Source organism: Pinus tabuliformis, chromosome 4_1 (assembly GCF_031772625.1).
Source record: "Pinus tabuliformis cultivar Carrire ecotype Pingquan chromosome 4_1, CPIR1, whole genome shotgun sequence".
In the NCBI taxonomy this organism is placed as follows: Eukaryota; Viridiplantae; Streptophyta; class Pinopsida; order Pinales; family Pinaceae; genus Pinus; species Pinus tabuliformis.
In genome coordinates this window covers 826,864,186-826,884,434 of record NC_142303.1, presented here as the reverse complement: position 1 = coordinate 826,884,434, position 20,249 = coordinate 826,864,186, and the positions used below count along the sequence as shown (strand labels likewise).

At 37.2% G+C, this 20,249-nt stretch overlaps 1 pseudogene; it reads right to left on the bottom strand.

The window, feature by feature from the left end:
* Positions 1-7,347: 7,347 nt before the first annotated feature.
* LOC149178791 (serine--glyoxylate aminotransferase-like) overlaps positions 7,348-20,249 on the bottom strand; it is a 48,200-nt pseudogene continuing 35,298 nt past the window's right edge.

The window sequence follows — 20,249 nt, the reverse complement described above, 5'->3', positions numbered from 1 at the left end:
TTAGTTTCCCAGACCCAAAATTGCCCAGCTCCTCTTGATTTGGCAAAAACACCAACAAAATCAATCAAAACCCTTGAGCTACTATACCTAGCATAAAATCTTGTTCATGATCCATTCATCTTGACTGAAATTCATAAGGAGAGAGCCCTCTCCCGACCTGGTAGGGCTAGCTACCAGGTTAAGCTTGGTTTGTGGTTACCCTAGAATTGCCTCCCTTTCAGCCTGAAGTCAATCTAGGCAATAACAGGGTGTCTAGTGGTTGGAAGAGTGGTGATTTCCATGGAAGTGAATGTGATGGTTGGATTCTCCTTCTATGTGTGGCTCAACACTAGGCTCCTCCCTATGAGGCGTTCTTATAAGGGCTTCCAGTTCTGAGAGTTGTTTTGTAATATTGGGCTCGAATGCCTCAAATGTATGTTCAAGGTGGGTGACCCTCTTGACTGCCTTTTTCACAACCATAACTTGAGATCTGGTACCTAGCATACACCAATCCCGTCAATTTCTTTGAGTTATGAGTAGTCTGCTTGAAAACGGGCCAAGCTCGGGAGTCTAATCACGTGGGTCACTTGAAGTCGCGTCAGGAAAAAGTTTGCAACTGCCAAAAAATTGAGGGCTTACAAGTGAATGGTACCACTATGACTAGTTCGTCATCCTGAATATTATGGACTAAGTCTCTTGCGAGTGTCCCAGAATGGTCTCTAAATCCTTTTTTTTTATAGTCCGAAAGGAGTTTTATTCCCCACTGAACAATACTACAATGGCCGAGTTCTAGAAAGCTTGATACTACCCAATGTCTTACGAAAATCGGCCTTGAAATGTAGTAACATAAACACCAAGGTCTTGGTACTACTGAATGTGCCGTGACAATCTAATTTGGACCATGGCAAAAAAAACCCTCACTACACAAAGAGTCTAATTTGCAATGTGAAAACCCCAACTGTCGGCTCTGAGTTGTACAACAGCGGCAGAACCCTTACTGTTGGCTTTCATTTGGAAGCTAAGGTAGAGGGAGATCTTTAGATAGCAAAGGGAACTATGGTCACAAAGGAGTGTCAGGTGAAACAAATCTCAATATACGTAGGGGTCCAACAATATTACTCAACCCAATATTTCAGGGCGCTAACTAAGGAGGATCAACCGTACCCTTAGTCATACTACTCAACTACCCTATTGTACGTGTAAGTAATCTCCCAGAGTATTGTTCTCAGTGTACTGTAGTAGCAAGACAAGCGATGGCTTATCTAAGGTTAGGTTTCGAGTGAGCCTAGGGGGCTTCCGACATACCCAAGGGCACGCGGAAGTGCATTTTGTGCGTGGTTCTATCTAATTCGCTACTACTCGAAGGGGTACCCACAACGGTTACAAGGGTGTCAAGTAAGTGTGACCACCTCTTGTAGTTCCTCATGCATGCCTCCCTTAATCCATAGGTTTATGCACTTAATGATAGATCCCATTGTTTAAATATGTCAGAACACATTTCTAGGCTAAAAAATAATCTATGAATATTGGAGTTACAACTAGCCTTAGAAAGTGCTTTGATACCACTTGTTATTCTTTTGACCTGCGAGAAATCCAGAATACCAAAAATTCAAAGAAATATAGACTAGAACATAGAATTATCACATTAAATGAGAAAAATGACGAAGTATTTTATTATTCAGAAATAGATTTAATGTTCACTTGCCTCTTGGAGGGGGCAACCTCCAACAGAGTAAAGCTCAATTACAATAAGACTCGAGGATATTTCCCTTACTAATAAAGACTATTTATATCTAAATGACATCAAACACCCTAACTACTAGTTTTCCATTGAATAACACAAGTTAACAACTTTATTTATTAACTATGGCTCCTTTACAACTAATTGTGGTCCCTTTTCTCTAAAGCGGGTCAACCACTTACAATTATTGATGCAGGCTTCATTGACTCTTTAACTAACTATGACTCTAACTCATCCCATTGGGTTTATTACATAAATAAAGGGGTTAGGTTTGGACCCTAACACCATTCGAGGTTGGCCAAGTTTACTGACCACTTTCAGCCTATAAAACCTTCTCTCATGTGCATTGAAAACAACGTTTTTAACCATAATATGCTCAGCAGGAGAGGTAAATAAAAATGAATACCTATTCCTACCTAATGTCAAGCTATTGTAGATGCATGCATGCTACTGCTAGGCTAATAATCAATCAGCTATCCTCTAGAGGTTCCACCTTTCATTTTCTTTCTTGTGGATAGGTCCTTATTAAACACAACAATGTGACAATGCATTTGACTAATACAATCTCTCCTACATGTAGGTCTTTTCAAATGTTTGATCTGTTATTTCTAGAGTGAATTAGTGACCTTGAAGCTACTCCTGATGGATGGTGTGACTTCTCTAAGCCTTAGGTATGGCCTCTTTATGTTTCAGGGTGGCCAAATATTCATTCTAGAGTTTCAACGGTCCTCTCTCTATGATATTGTTGGATTTGTTCAGGCTACTACAGGATTGATCTCCTTCCCGTAGAAGTGACACATTCCCTCTCCAAAACATCATTCAAACATTATGTTGCTTCATGAAATTCATTCAGTGACTTGGATGAATCATGGTGACCCTAGGCATAGGAACAAAGGCTCTTATGGTGGTGAAAGCTTGTGAAGAAGGGGTGAAGGGAAAGTCTCTTTTCTTTGTTTTCTATTTTTTGCATGAACAGAGGTGGAATCTTGAGAACAAGTTGAATAAATGGAGTGGATGAGAGGTGAAGGAGGTTTTATGAACCTATCCTAACATTTCCCAAAGAAAAACATGATTTTTGACTCATTGTTCTAAGAAGATCTTACTCTTGTGGAAAATATCGACACTTCTGTAGCAATTCTCGAACACTCCTATAGCAAAATTATTTTATCCATTTCTCTCAAATGATAGATGGTATTGGTCTTAATTTTTTTTAGAGTGTTTCCATCATTCTTATGCACCTCACCATAAAAATTCTTGACCAATGCATGCCTTAATCTTGATAAAAAATAAAAATAGTTGTAGGTGATGGAGGCTTATTTCTTGAAAAGTGTGAACTGGAATCTACTGAAATTCCTTGAGCATGTTACCATCATCCTTATACATCTCCCCATGAAATATCTCAACACCATGATGCATATTTTTTTAGATATGGTCAAAACTATTTCTACAATGTGTATTTTTCCAATCTTGTAGCAAAACAGACCTTCCTGTAGCATTTCAGGACCGCGATGTAAATGAATCGGAAAGGTTTGGGAATGGTGGGTGGATGTTGGAAATGGATGAGGGCGATGGATTTACATGGCCTTGGTCCTATTGGAGCATCTGGGAAAGGGAGGAGAAAGCCCAAGTTTGACTTTCTTTGACTAGGTTTTTTATCAACTTTTTCTTTTGGTGCTAACTTGTTTTTGTTACTTGCAAAGGTTTGAGAGCACATGCATTCATCAAAGAGATATACATGGAGAAAATAATTTTTTTATTTTCATTTTTTCATTTTTTGTTTATGCCTACTAGCTCCCTCAATGAGGTTTTCAACTAGTAGGCCTGGCTAGGAGCCTCAAAGGAGGTTTTCACCTAGGATATTTTATTTTTCTCTTTTTTTCTCTTTTTCCAACCCATTAACTACTTCATGGAGTTTTCAATCAATGAGACAATCTTAGATGCCTTGAAGGAGGTTTTCACCTGAGATTTTATTTATTTTATTTTCCTCTTTTTTCTTTTTTTATTCTTTAATTATTTTATCCTACTCTACTTGAATGAAATAAAATCTCTTTCAAGTATAGGAATACTTCCAATGGAGCCATGTGCATAACAAGATGATAGATAAAATCATGTGTAGGCTTGAAACATATGCTTTGACATGTACCTGAATATGAGAGACCAACTGCTTTGACTTTGATGATGCCAAACATTGTTGAAGAGAATGGTGCTCCTATTTAGTGATTGTCAAGAACCAAATTTCAATATAGCTATGATGCCCTTGGTTCGCTTGCTCATTTGGATCATTCTTCATTTCTTCTTTTTCCGTGCCATTCAAATCTTCTATTATTTTCTGATTAGCCCTTTGAACACATAAAGGATATGATGATAAGCATTATAGAAATCATTCAATCTCAAGCCCTAATCGCTTCTCTCCATCAAATGTGGTCCATGATTCTTTAGTCTCCTTTAAATCTTCTTCTTTTGGATGTTGTTCTTCAATAGGAGCAAGAGAATTTCTTGTTTACAATACTCTTTTCGACCCAAGATGAATATCATTTGGATCAATAGTATTTTTTTGGAGATTTTGTATCTCAACATCGTAGGTGGGTTGAGTTACTTTATTTCTTGTGTTTGGAAATGGTTGTGTAGGTAGTTGAGAGGGAGTGGGTCTTTGAAATGGTTGTGGTTGAGTATCTAGTTATGGTGGAGGTGGATGGGATAGATATTATTGAGTTTGGCATGGAGGATACTGAGGATGTTAAGGGAAATATGGATCACCCCATTGAGGAGGTTGGTGTTGATATGGATGAAAAGGAGGAATGACATATTGAGAAGGATAATACAATGAATATGGATCACCGCATTGGGAAGGATAAGACCATGGAGACCAAGGTGAAGTTCCAGGTGGATATGAAGGTTGAAATTGTGCATTATAGATTGTATCTAAAGAGGAGGGGTATTTCATATCTTGTTGATATTATTTATGAAAGTAGGATTGGTCCATGCCTCCTTCTAATTTCTCTACCACACCTTCTTCTTCTACATGCACATGATCAAGTGGGGGAGTTTCTGGTGTTGAAAAAATATTTTTTTCTTTTTTATTTTATTTTTTTGAATGAGAATGATAATGTAATGCAATGAAAGATACCTAATGCAAATTTTTGTTTTTGTAGAAAATATGAATGCGGAAAAGGAAAGAAGAAATCATTCCAAGAAAAAGAGAGGGTTTGCATTGAAACCCTCCCTAGAAATAGGGCTAAAAAGTGATGAGCCCCAGTATTTCAATAAGAATGTTGCAAGTCCTGAGGCTATTGACTTAAATTATCAACCTGTGGTTCATACACACTTACGAGGGGTTGGCAATGTATGTGCAATAGACACCTTCCTCCTCCTAGTCTAACTCCCTTTGATGCAAGTGAAATAAGAAAATGAAACAACTTCAAATGAACAAAGATCTAAGTAAGCTACCAATACTATGTTGCAAAAGGTAAATAAAAATAAGAAAATCTACTCTACTTGAAAATTAAATGACAAGAAGGAAATCTATTCTATTTGCAAACATGTAAAGAATAATGATAACTAACCAAATATAATCTATCTTGCTAGAAAGGAAATGACATTTAAAGGATATCAATTCTATTTTGCAGGAATGAAAACTCCTAGAGTACTCTTACAAAAAGGAAATCACAATTTCCATAAAGTAAATTGCAGAAAAAGGATCTAGGCTAATTTGCAGAAATAAGCATTCATGAAGTAAAAAATATAAGAGCTAAATAGATTCCTAGCCAAACCTAATCTGAACCAGAGTGGCCTCAAAGGCTTCATAGGATTTGAGTCTCTTCATTTCATACAAACTTAGGAGGGGTCGACACTGTATGTGCAATAGGAAGGAAATGCAATAACTTCGAATGAACAAATATCTAATTAAGCCTCCAATCCCATGTTGCAAAAGGTATGTAATAGTAAATAAATCTATTCTACTTGGAAAGTAAATGGCAGGAAGGAAATCTATTCTATCTGCAAACATGTGAATCATAATGACAACTAAGAAAATATAATATATCTTGTTGGAAAGGAAATGGAAATTAAAGGATATCTATTCTATTTTTCTGGAAAATAAATTCCTAGAGTACTCTTGCAGAAAGGAAATCACACTTTGCATGAGGTAAATTGCGGGAAAGGAATCTAGACTAATTTGCAAAAATGAACATTCAAGAAGTAAGAAATATAAGAGCTAAATAGCGGCCTAACATAACCTTAGCTGAACCAAAATTTCCTTAGAGCCTTCATAGGCTATAAATATACTTCTACCATGAATTTGGAGTGAATCTAGGCAAGGAAAATCTTGAAAACAAATTTCTACAGGTCTGCTATACGACTGCTACAGGAGTGACATGATTTCTATAGGAGTGAGATAACTTGGGGAATACCCAAGAAAATTAGATGAAAATGATATGGGAAAAAATTTTTAATGACGTACGATTTCCTAGGACACCATTCCAAGTGGAATCACTCAAAAATACCCCTCTTAACATGTGCTAAGAAATAGCAGACAATTACTACTCTAAAAACTGGAAATTCAAAAATTAGTGAGCTAGTTAATCTATCAAATGCATAACGTAGTTAAGTGAAAATTATATGGGGTAAATTTTGTTATTAACTTGAATGTTTTTATGACCCAATTCAAGCTGAATAAACTCAAATGAATCTCATTAACACGTTCTAAAAAATAACAGAAAAGTATTACTATTTTGCTACAAGGGACTTCCAAATATTCTAGATTTGTGAACTAGTAAACCAATCTAGATAGCTCAATGATGAAGATGGTTTTTTAAAGTTGTTATAAGGATGAATAATTCTTGTGACTACATAAATAACCTCTAAAACAACTCACTTCAATCATTTTACTAATATAACCTACAACAAAAGAAGCATGAATAGTAAATGTAGAAATAAGAGATGCAAGTAAAAAAGACATTCAAAGAAAACAAAGAGATTGTATAAGAGGGCTCTGAGGCTCCTGGTATGGAAAAGACCAAGGATACTCAGATTCCTATGGAGGAAGACAAACTTTAGAAGCTAAAAATGTCACCAAACTTCATTATTTGAATCAATCCAAGTACATCCCTGCTAGAAATGAAAGTGGAGCTACTAAATAATAAGTTTTCTCCACAAGAAGACTAAGAAATACATGTGTCTAGAGACAAACTCGAATTGGTAGTTACATAAATTGATGAGGAAGCATTCTCTTTGAAAGGAGGAAACTTTCCCCTCCAAAATCCCTCAAAAATTGGATTTAGTTCCCAACAGTAGGAATTTGTAGTAAATGACAAGGAATACATTCCTAGATTTTCTCAATTAGTGGAGCTCATGATTTTTTCAATAATTTAAAGATATTTGGTTCACTTACTATCCAATCTTGATCTTCTTGTAGCAAGGATAAAGTCCCTATATTATCTCCTTCTCCAAATATTAATAATATTTCCAATATTCTCACAATATTCTACAAAAATAAATAATATTAGGCACAATTATGCAATTATCTCTAAACCTTCCTAATGAACATATTAAAGTAAAAAAAATTTAATATAATGACAAAAGAGAGGTTTAATGTGCTGAAGGATGGTCAGATGGGCCTTAATTTGTGTCTAATTTGGAGGCCCATCAACAAGATATGCAACATCCTTCAATACCACTTCAACACCATTGAGACATCCTAATAGTTGCAACTACAACATGATTACGAAGGAGTGAAAATCAAATCATGTGCTAATAGAATCAAAGAAAGTTTCCTTCAAAACATAAGTAATGATTAAAAAATACATAAATAATAATGTGTTAAGGTTGGGTACTACTTATATACCATACCTGAAATGACTTTCCAATGATCTCATTAGAAGTGTTTGTAAGCTAAAAAATTACTTAAAAACCCTCTCTCCATATAATGTCTAGTTGAATTAACAATAAGTTGCAACCATAATTATAAGAGAATATATGTAAGGTTTCAACATAGTCTTGACTCCAACCCAAATGTTCGAGCATCTAAATCATATGAAATTATCAATATTAATGAGGGAAGTCTTCACTCCAACCCAAATGTTAGAGCATCTAAATTGTATGAAATTATCAATATTAATGAGGGAAGTCAAGTCTGTTGCCAAGCACCCTGAAAGTAGGATCTTCATATGGATACTAATGTGGCATTAATTTTGATATTCACAGGAATATTTTTATATCTATAGTTTTACAAGGGTAACACTAATGCCGATTTTCTCTATAATTTCTGGCAGAATTTCTCTAAAACTATCCATGCTCTCAATTCATGTTCTACAATAAGCAAAATCCTTTTATGAAGTGGATTCAAAAACGTCTAGAGATGAGATTGAATTTTTGTAGAAGCTTCATTTTCATTATTTATATCCTTATACACTTTCCTGATAAGTTCACAACCTTCGTTAAATTTAAACAATGATTCTATTAAACCATTAAAACTCACATTATTTCATCTCACTATGACACAATTTCAACAACAAATTACTTCCCAAAATTCAATTAGGGAATCTAATTGAGCTGGGGAAGGGCTTATGTTTTATATCACCTTTATAAACTAACCTACATGCACTTACTTTTCACTTGATAATAAAAATGTCCTACAACAACTAGAAACTACTTGTTTCTTGAAATCTCGAGTTAAATTTTTCTTTATCACAACAAATTCTAAAACATATTCCACTCTCTGATTGGGATTGGATTTGTGGTATTAACAACCTCAAATGGAAAAATTCCATTGGTTAAGGCCATTCTTTTAAAAGTGTCAAGAGTCCAAAAATTATAGGTTTCCTACTAATTGTCGCTATAAAATAAAATAAAGACATTCTCATTGTCTTAGGATTCTAGTCCTAAAAAGAAAAGTATAAAAGAAATGGTTACTCAATAATATTCTCATGGATATATTTACTTGCAATAGTTATATATATAATAATTTTCTTGTCTATGTGCATTATTTCATTATTGCATACTAAATAGTGTCGCATGGACTTATGTGGGTCTTGACATCTAATCATAGGGATTGGGTGAACAACTGTAATTAGTGTAAATAAATAATAGAAGAAATGGAGAGTCATCGGGAGATGAACTGAACAATCACTCCCTCTTGTATATAATAATGAACAACCTGAATGAATAAATCAATTACATTTGAGGAGTTACCTCCTGGTCTGACATGGTATTAGAGCCAGCTCCATTTTTTGGCATCCCTTTCTGCCATTGTAACTCCCTTCTGCCATTTTTTTTAGAAATTTGTCATGCATCCTTTGCAGACTGACATCTCTGTCAAATCCCTCAGAAATTTCATGCATTAATGAATGCAATGGTGCGTTAAACGTTGGATTTCATGCATTATTGAGTATATGCAGTGAATCTGTTGTGGAAACGCTACAAGGAGGTGTGATTTCCTTCTATGGCCATAAGTTTCTCGGTGTGGTAGCGCTACCCTAACTGGTATTCCACAGACACAACTTCAAGCTGTGGTGAGCCTCCTCCAAGCTACATGAAAGGTGAATTATATGTGGTATATGTTGTGCTTTTTTTTTTTTACCAGTCCGCTATGTATAAGAGAATATACGCTATGTGGTATACTTTGTTTGGCATACCTCCCTCCACCTACATACTATATGTATCACTGTTTTGTAATATGATGTGTTCATTTTTACATTACTTTTGAATCTATTGTGGTATATGCCTCCACAAACTGTGATTTGGATCAATATTCAAAACCATGCCCATTATAACATCGCTCCCCGTCTAGTCAAAATGCTACTCCCTCTAATACTTGCCATAATACTCTCAATTCATAATACTTGCCTCCTTCTAATGCCATATGATACACCTGTTGGCTTATAAAACTTCACATACTCCTACTGCTTATAAAACTTCACATATCTCTTCTCGCACCCATCGTCCAATCCTTCTGCCAGAGGAAGCCTATCAGTGACCCGAGCTATGATTTTTAGCTTCACCATTATTCCCTATGAAACCTTGAATTGAGTTCTGGCTTTGTTGGTGACTTGAATCTGAAACCACGCACTTGAATATTTGGTACCTCTAGACTGGCACCTTGAACGGCCAGATTCACCGATTCTTCGCCATTAATGATTCAAAATATGTACAGTGGTCAAGCTAGGATACCACTTATTTTTTAACCCTCCCTCACATAATACCTTTGTTTTTGTATATCAGAATCAGATTTTTTTACCATTAGGAGTAAAATTTTGCAGCACAAGTATTTTTTTTCCACAGTACACAAATTTTATAATGCATTCATTAATATCTATTGTGGGAGTGGTTCTCAATGGGAAGGAGAATTATCCTGAATGGTCGTGGAAAATCAAACACACTCTCATTTTTAATGAGCTATGGAAAGGAGTGTGTGTTGGAGACGGAGACAAAGAGCCAGAACAACCTACCTCAGACAAGGAATTCGTCATTTGGGAAAATAAGAACAGCAAGGCCTATGCATTGATTGCAGCATTAGTAAATGAAGAGGTGAGTTGCCATATTTAGCCATTTTCAAATGCTTTCAAAGACTTACAAAAACTGAAGGAACTTTTTGACTCACACTTTACACTTGAAGTTGTTCAACTCATGATCAAACTCTTCACCCTTGAATTACAAAATAATGATCCTCTTGCTCTTGCATCATAAGTAAAATCTATAATGCATGATATCAAAGTCACTAATGTTGAACTGGATATTCCTCTGATAGCTTTTCTCAAGGAACTTTATCCCACTTACTCAAATTATCTTGAGTCGTTGCAAGCAAATGGAAACCTCAAAGATATTACCTTTGACTCCCTTGTGAAAAAATTTGCTAAAAGAGAGAAAGCTTTTAGGAAAAAGATAGCTCCTGAGTCTTCTAAAGAGGCTGTGTGTTTTGCTCATAGAGAAAAGAATGTCACTCAAGATTCTTCCAGAGGAAGAGGTGGTCGAAGAGGAAGAGGAAGAAATTTCAAAGGTAGGGGGGGTAGACACTCTCAAGGAGAAAAGTCATATTTACACTGCATAAGCTACAAAAGAGATGGATCACATGATGCATCCACATGCAAGTTGCCTTGGGACAGAATTGAGCAGGAAATAAACCAACCCAAAGGTAAAAATGATGACAAAGAGAAAGGTAAAGCACCTGAATCCACTCACTATGCTGTGGCACACTGTAATATTGGAGTAAATGAAGGCTTATTTAATGCTTCACTTGCTTCTTGGAAAAATGATTGGTTGCTTGATTCAAGAGAAACTTGCCACATGAATTTTTGAAGAGGTTTTTTCAAAGAATTTACTCACAATGTTGATGGAGTAGTATACTTTGCAGACAAATCAAAACTGAAGCCATCAGGGCTTGGCAGAATCAAGCTTAATTTGCCTTGTCTTCCAGAATTTCTTCTGCATCATGTTCTATATCTCCCACAGCTGAGGAGAAACTTGTTGTCCTTGGTCCACATCTGCCAGCAAGGACACTCCATTCATATGTTTGATGGCAAGCTTGAGGTGAGAAAAGCATCAGACCACTCACTTGTCATGATGGGGATAGAAGAAGAAAGGCTTCTCAAGCTGCAGGGTACCTCTACTTGTGCACAAAATTTATCATACAAATCTCATTATGAAGAAGGTACATTTCCATCAAGTTTATTATGGTATGCTAGATTTGGACACTTGAACTATGACAACCTCCATTTGTTGAAGAAAAATGGTGTTACTGGTTTGCCTACAATTCCTAGGAAACTTAAGAAATGTGATGCTTGCATACTAGGAAAGCATAGCAAACAGTCTTTTCATGATTCACATTCAAGAGCACATAGAAAACTTGAACTCATTCATTCAGATTTATGTGGTCCAATTCCTGTTCCTTCTGCAAATGGAAATAAATATATGATGGCATTTATTGATGACTACACTAGAATGTGTTGGGTTTATTTATTGAAGAACAAATATGATGCTTTTCAAACATTCAAGAACTTTCTTACATGTATTGGAAATGATGCACAATCTCATATTGTCTCTATTCGCACTAATAATGGAAAAGAATACACTTCAAATGAATTTTAAAACTATCTTCGCCAACATGGGATCAAACATCAAATGACTGTGCCTTATAATCCCCAACAGAACGGAGTAGCTGAAAGCATAAATAGGACAATCTTAAATATGGTACTCTCCATGATGTTTTTCAAAAATGTAAAATTGATGTTTTGGGTTGATGCAATTCTATGTGTTATATATGTAAAGAATAGATGTCCATCTAATGCTATTAGAAACAAGACTCCTTATGAAATGTGGTATGGGCACATTCCTTCAGTAAAGCATCTCAAGGTCTTTGGTTCCACATATTATGCCTTGACACCAAAGGTACATAGAAACAAACTTGGTGCAAGAAGTCGTAAGTGTATCTTCCTGGGGTATTCAAACACCTCCAAAGCATATCGTCTCTATGATGAAGTCAATAAAAAGTTTGTTGTATCTAGAGATGTAATCTTTCTTGAATCATCCAAAACTGACAATGTTGTTGAGAAGCAACTTGATCGCTTGGATAGATTCGCAAATGAAAAATCATTTCAAGAATTTGATAATCAAATTCCACATCTTGAAGGGGGGATTCCTATACTAGATCAACCTATGGAATCTTCTTCTGAAGCACTCTTTCCCCCGCACGAAAATCCAAAAATGGATGATACTTTGAGTGATATGATTGATAGAATTGGGAGACTCAATATTTATTCAGTCCCAACTCAATCAACGGAGCAGCCTAGACCATCTGAGAAAGGTCCCCCAAAGTGGCTGACAAAGACACTTGAAAGTGTTCATCCTGATGAGGTTGGAAAGACAAGAACTAGAAATTCAAACTGGCAAAATGGAGGTGATGTAGATGACTGTGATTCACCTGTTGATATGGATGTTTCTTATGATTGTGAATTGAATTTGTCTACAGATTTTGAACCAACTTCCTTCAAAGTAGCTCCTTCTCATGATGAATGGAAAGGAGTGATACAAAAGGAGTATGATGCTCTGATAAAGAATGGCACTTGGAAGCTGGTTGATCCTCCATTGGGAACCAAACCAATTGGCTGCAAGTGGGCCTACAAGAACAAGTATAAAGCTGATGGATCACTTGAAAAGCACAAAGCCAAGCTTGTGGAAAAAGGTTTTGCACAGAAGGAAGGGGTTGATTATGAGGAGACTTTTTCCCCCACAACAAAATGGGCTACCATCTGGACACCCTCTGCCCTAGCAACTTAGAACAGTTGGAAAGTTCATCAAATGGATGTAAAAACTGCTTTCTTGAATGGAGATCTAAAAGAGAATGTTTTTATGTCCCAACCTGAAGGATTTATTGTAAAATGACATGAACATAAAGTATGCAAACTTGTGAGATCCTTGTATGGCCTCAAACAAGCACCGCAAGCCTGGTATGAAAAACTAACTGAGCATCTTCTGAAACTCAATTTCAAACATCATGATCTTGATGATGCAACTTTGTTTGTCAAGAAGGTTGGCAAAATAGTTGTATATCTTGTGGTATATGTAGATGATATTTTGATGACAGGGAACAATGAGAGCTACATTGAATCCATAAAGAAGGAATTGAGGAAAGGTTTTGAAATGACTAATTTGGGCTATGTTCATTACTATATTGGTATTGAAGTAACTCAACATCCGAAGTCCATATTCCTTTCTCAAAAGAAGTACATTGGAGATCTGTTGAATAGGTTTGGCATGACTGAATGCAATCCTCTGACTACTCCAATGGAACAAACTTAAAGCTCACATCCATTGAAGGAAAAGAATTTGAAGATGCAACAAAGTATAGACAACTTGTAGGAAGTCTCAACTACCTAACTAATACCAGACCAGACATTTCGTTTACTATTTGAATCCTCTCCAGGTTTATGCAAAAGCCTTGTGAGGGAGATTAGTCTGCTGCAAAAAGAGTTCTAAAGTACTTGAAGGGAACTCAAGACTTTGGAATCAAGTATACATAGGTGGGCGACTTTAGCTTGATTGGATACTCTGATTCAGACTTCAATGGAGATAAAGAAACTAGGGTATGTACTTCAGGTTATGCTATGAGTCTTGGATCAGGAGCTATCTCCTGGAGATCACGCAAACAATCAGTTCCAACAGATTCCATAATAGAGGCAGAATATGTGGCAACAGCTAAGGCAACAAAAGAAACTGTGTGGCTTAGGAAAATTCTTGAAGATTTGCACGTAAAACAAGTACAATCGACTCCACTCATGATTGACAATATCTCGGCAATAAAGTTTGCCAAGAACCCAAAGTTCTATGATTGAACGAAGCACATCAATACAAAATATCATCTAATTCAACATCATGTTGAGGCCAAAACAATCCATCTTTGTCATGGTTCCACTAATGAGCAAATTGTAGACATCTTCACGAAAGCGCTTGGAAGAGAAAATCTTGAAAGATTCAGAACTATGCTTGGACTCACCAACATCCCTTCAGATTAAGGGGGGGAATGTTGACACCTAATCATAGGGATTGGGTGAATAGCTATAATTAGTGTAAAGAAACAATAGAAGAAATGAAGAGTCATCAGGAGATGAACTGAATAGTCACTCTCTCTTGTATATAATAATGAACAACCTGAATGAATAAATCAATGACATTTGAGGAGTTACCTCCTGGTCTGACAGTGGGGAATAATTTTACCTGATTCAGGATTCCCAAGTATCCTATTATGAACAACTTTCCTGCCACTCTATTGAGCCCCAATCCAAACTCCAATTGAATATCTTCCACCCTACTTTCACAATATTCGTACTATCAATATATAGGGGAACAACCACAGTTGTAACAATGCCACTGTACCATTCCTCCTTTTGAGTGTAGTTCTTCAACCATCATGCTTCCATGACAAGCCTGACAATCCAATTTGAAGAAGCAATGCTAGTAGCTTCAATAACATTAGAGCATAAATATATGATCTAATGTTATTGATCCAATATATATACTACTGAACGTCAGGTGAAGGAACAAATTGCATAACTTTTAGCAAAGATGTTTAAATTGATCTTCGAACTAAGGAAAATAGTGACAATTTAGGCCAACTTCCATATTTTATGAGCATTCACATTTAAAAAGTGAAAAAGAAACATGCATTGGCCCATAAAATTACCTGTTTTCCTTTCCTAAGAAATTGTTCCTTGTAATGGTGTTATCTAAGCCTTCCTCAAATAATATAAGGTCTAGAGCTATCGACAGTCCATATAGGAGTTGAATTGATAGTGTGTAGGGCTAATACATCCCCAACTTATAAAACTTAAAACATTAATTACTATAAGAAAAAAACTTAGACACTTTTTAGTATTTTCTACTTCTAAGGCATTTGGGCTTGCACACACAATAACAACACTTGTTGGGAAGGGAAGAGCCTTTTGAGAACCTGTTAACGCTACATCCACTCCACATTCATCCATATAAAAGTTAATAGCACATATAGAAGATACAAAATCCACAAGAAACAATGCAGGATGCATGAAATCATTTACAGTCTTGTTGTAGCGGCTACAAGAACCCTCCAAAATTTTGCCTTAGCCCGTTTTGGAGCCTCCCTACCAACCTTTTACATCACCTTGTCTTGTTTTATAAAGTACACAGGCTTCAGTGTTTTCTTACACAAAGGTAGCCTATTGATCATAGCTTGATCCATTCCCCTCACAGGTTGTCCACTCGGACTTAGTCCAGCTGCAGGCTGAGCAACTTCCCCATGAAAATTGTGCATTTCTAGAGGGCAACTAGCCTTCTCTCCAAAAATTGTGCAATCTTCTTTGGTAGCCTGCTAGGCTCCAGAATTGCGCAATTATGCCATTCAACACTCCCAGCAGGGATTGCACAAATTTCCCCAATAGGGTTTCTCAGCCTAGAATTTACACAAATTTGGTAGAAGTCAACTTCTCTGCCCAGCAATTCCACAAGCCTCCTAGGAAGTCAGCCAAACTCCTAGCCATAAATGTGCATTTTCCTCAAGAAATTGAGCAGCTTCATGCATGAGTAGTCTAGTTGACCAGTTCCACCCGAGACCAACGAAACTTGACTTGCATGCATACATGACTTGCTTTTTCCCAGAATTACAAAAGGCAACATGCAAAATGCATGCCATGATTCAGGGAGTTATTTTTAGCAGTCAGAGGTTACATGCAAAGTTGTGTTAGAAACCTCCCTCCAAGTGTCGCTTTTTCCTAGAATTGTGGCATGCGCATCATGAGCCCGAACTTATTTATTCGATGCATCAGAGCTCATTCTTTCACATCGATCTTGGGGCTCTGACATGCCACAACACATCGAGGACTCTTCGACACATCCGGCTCAACTATTCATGGGTGAGTGGCCTCAACTTGTCTTTTCAACATTTCTGTCGCTTTTTGTGTATTCACTTGTGTGAGTTTTGTTTGCTTGATTTATTTGAACGCTTGTTGTTGTTTACATGTATACTAGATTTTCCTAGCTTTGTTTCAGTTTTCGTTGCTATCTCACTGTTGTCGCATGGATGAAACTATTTTGAACGAACGGTCATCGAACCGACAAATCGCTTCACCCACATGCATGTTGATATTTTTGTTGAATCTTTCATTAATCTTTGCATGCACTATCAATCACTACTACTTTCACTTAGTGTCTCCATGCATTCACTGTCTTATTTACTTTCAGTTGCTTGTCGACAAGTCGAGCCAACCTTGGTCTGGACTCTACCTTCACTGAGAGTGCATTGCACAATATGGGGAAGGAAGGCTCTGCCTTCCTCTCCATAAATGTGAATTTCTACCCAACACTTCCCTCCAGGATTGTTTTGCACATTTCTAAGGGGCAGTGACTTCTAGCCCAAAAAATTGCGGAATGCAGTCCCTGAGCCTGCAGTCACTCCCAACTAGAATTGTGCATCGCGCAATCCCAATAACCAACAGCCAGTCTAGATTGCACAGATCTAGCAGCCAGTCCTATCTCACAGACAACCCAGACTACCTTTTGCATAGTTCTGACATCCAGTAACCCATCCTCCCAGAATAAATTGCGCAATCTTGCCCATAAGTTTCCCAGGTATGTGTTTTGTCATTCCCCGAAGTTGCCTTCTTTTCACTGATAGATTTCTAGCCATGCATGTTTCTTGTCTCCAAATCTTTCAAGTGTTCATCTGTCTCAATGGCTTCCAAGAGAACAGGATCATAGGACACTGATGGAAATGTACTTGGAGCAATAGTTGAGCAAGTGTCCTCTAGTCTGCCAATCTATGAAGATGCAAAGTTGTATCTAGACAAGGACATCAAACTGAAGTGGCAAGAGGTCAATGAAACAATTGCAGGGACTTTTGGGGAACACCTCAAAGATGTCAGGTGTACGTGAACATTCAAAAGTCTGGATTGTACTGGATTTCATGCAGATATCACATGTTCCCATGCGCGGACATGATCCACTAGATCGTCTCTCACACTGATCTCGAGACAATGACCTTGATAAGTGCCAGTGGGATGAATCTTGTGACCTTATGGGAACAAGATTATGATGATATGTATCAGATGTCAGAGCCTATGACTATTATGAACACTCCATTCAGCATACCCAACAATAGTGTTAACTCCAGAGATATTCTGAAGAATTGGGTAAAGGAGCCACCTTGATTCAGGTTGAAACCCAAATAGATCTACAAGAAAAAGATACTAAGGAAGGCATACCAATACTTGATCATATTTTCTTGTCAACTGTATGGATAAGCAAGCCTGGAAACCTTCCCATAGAGTTGGGTGGTTGCACTAGACCAATTGGCTAGAGAAGGAAAACCATGTAACTGGTTTGGCATACTGGCTCATCAACTTAAGGAATAAGTAATAAAGGCTCGACAATCACCTGGAGGTATGCATGCAGAGATTTACATGTCTGCCTGCATCTTAGATGTAGTCTGTGCCTGACAGGAGTTCTCGGGCTTGGAGTGGGCATGGTCGCTGGCAGAGACAGCTCTGAACACGTATTTCAAGTTGTTGTCCAAATGTAGCTTCAAAGGAGTAATCACTCGGCTGTCCAATCATTTTGTCGCCCTTGTGTACAAGATGACATTCGAATAGGATCCACCCTGCATGTCAAAGGAAGCAATGGAGGCATTGATAGGCATTGCAGATTGGTATGCCTCACCTACGACACTTTCATCTGAATGTTTAGTGTGAAGAAGCCTCTACATGTTCCAAGGAAAATTTTAAGGATGGAAAATTTTCTTGAAGTTTAAAAACATTGGCGAATCTCACTAATCTATAATATGCAAACTATAAAATGTTTATTGATGTATTTGTAAAATCATTCAAATTTTTAATGATTTTATATATAGCCTCTATATAATTTTGGCAATTTTTAAGGTAAAATAATTTTATATTCTAAAATTTGGGCGAATCGTCTTTTATAAAATTGGAAATTGGCGAATCTTTTTTGTGGAAAAATCATGGAAAATTAGCCCACTAGGCGAACATTAGCCCCTAATATTTTCCATGGCATGTTCTACCAAAGTTTGCCTTGGACATACTTATCATGCAAAAAGTAGCATATTACATCTCGGCAAGATTGACAGATAGACTGCATCGGAAGAAGAAGGCACCTTGGACGGCTCTTCCCTTGCAGATTAGGTTATATGAGATCCAGAGTATCAAGCAAGCGGATGTTGAAGTAGAACTGATGAAGAAGTACCCATTGGACCTCCGAAGCTACAATTCATATGACCCACATTTCATTGTGAAAGATCACTACACGAGAGTTCAGTTCAACTAGATCCATAGGGCATGTCATTAGAACGAGGAAGACCCATGGAGATATTTCTACAGTTTCTCCAGACCCAATGAACTGGTCATCTTCACTATGGAGTGGTTAGCGAAACAACATGAAGCAGCATCACGGAGAGCACTAGCAGTGGCAGCAGAGGCAAGCATACCAGTGTGGGACAAAGGTAAGAGGAAGATTGTTGATCGCATGGGGGAGGAGAAAAGATACAAGTTTTGAGCAGATCCACTAGTAGAGAAAGAAGCTATGGCTATAGAGGAAAAGAGGTAGTGGCGTGACAAGATAATCACGTGAAGGTAGAAGGATAAGAAGAGAATGGAAGAAGAAGAGAAGGAGTTGCATGAGCTGAGGGAGAAACTTCGAAAGGAACAAGAGTTGTGCAAATAGGAGAGGCAAGCGCAGCAGTAGCAGATACATCAGGGGGTGCAACATGTGCAAATAGACAAATCAACACCCGTACAAGTAGTTGATTCATGAGAACGGCTGGCATCAAGCGAACAGGGTGAACCATCATAGGGACAAGACTTCGATCATGAGATAGAACAATCACTTGAATAGTTGGATGAAGACATGGAGCAACAAGAGTTGTAACAAGACATCGACCTCATGCCTCACCACAAAGAGGTCGACTCACCCATTTCAATGCATCCAGATGATGAGAAAGTCTCGAATGACGAAGGAAGCACTGAGATCCTTTGTGATCAACCAGAAGAAGAGATGCACAACATCTTGTTTGATAAATCCCAACATAGAGTTGTGCAGTGTCACAGAGTGTCAACTCCGGAGGATCATACGTCGCTTGCGCAAGTTAAGGAATGAGTGATCATGAATGATGTGCGCAAACTGTAGAATTTTGTAGAATTTTTCTACAAATCAGCTAGCTCTGATACCATGTAGAACTTTTTCTACAAATCAACTAGCTCTAATACCATGTAGAAATTTCCCACCTGTAGATCACCTAGTAATGCAATGTACTAAAGCAAAACACTTGATCTACTTCTACAAACAATTTAGTGGAAGCTTAATCAACCATGAGCAACATCAATAAGAACACATATAACTGATAAGAAGGAATCAATCACACATAACACAGAAGAATTTACCCAAGGAAAGCACCTGCCTAAAACCCCATCTCTGTATTATCATACAAGTGGAAATATAGTCTAGATTACACAAAGCCTTAGCTCAAAATCTATTCAGCTCTTAGTACAATCCCTCTGTTTCTCATAGACAGTCAAAGGCTTCTCACAAAACTTCTCCTTGGCCCTCCAAGCCTCCTATTTCCTTTTGCAGTTTCCTTGAGGTCCAGTGCTACCACCTGTGTGAATTGACCTCTTCACACACTCACTAACCTCTGATCTAACTGAACAAACCTGAAGGAGATAAATACTCATCATGGATGATCTTCCTTTATAGTAAAAATATTCATCCAACTGATAGTACACTATCCCACATCTAATCTCAACTGGGTCTCTGACAGAACTGACATGCATCAATTATCCATGAGTGAATACACAGTTATCTGAAAATAATAGTTGTCATATGCATGTAAGCATCAACAAACTAAATCTCATTAATTTAATAACTTGTTCAATTAATCTAATTGAACATGACTAAGTTAAACTAAGTCAACTGATCCTCTCAATATAAAACTCATCCTTAATTCCTCAATCAGTGGAGCAAATCAAGGACACATTTCGCAATTAGTGGAGAAATAATT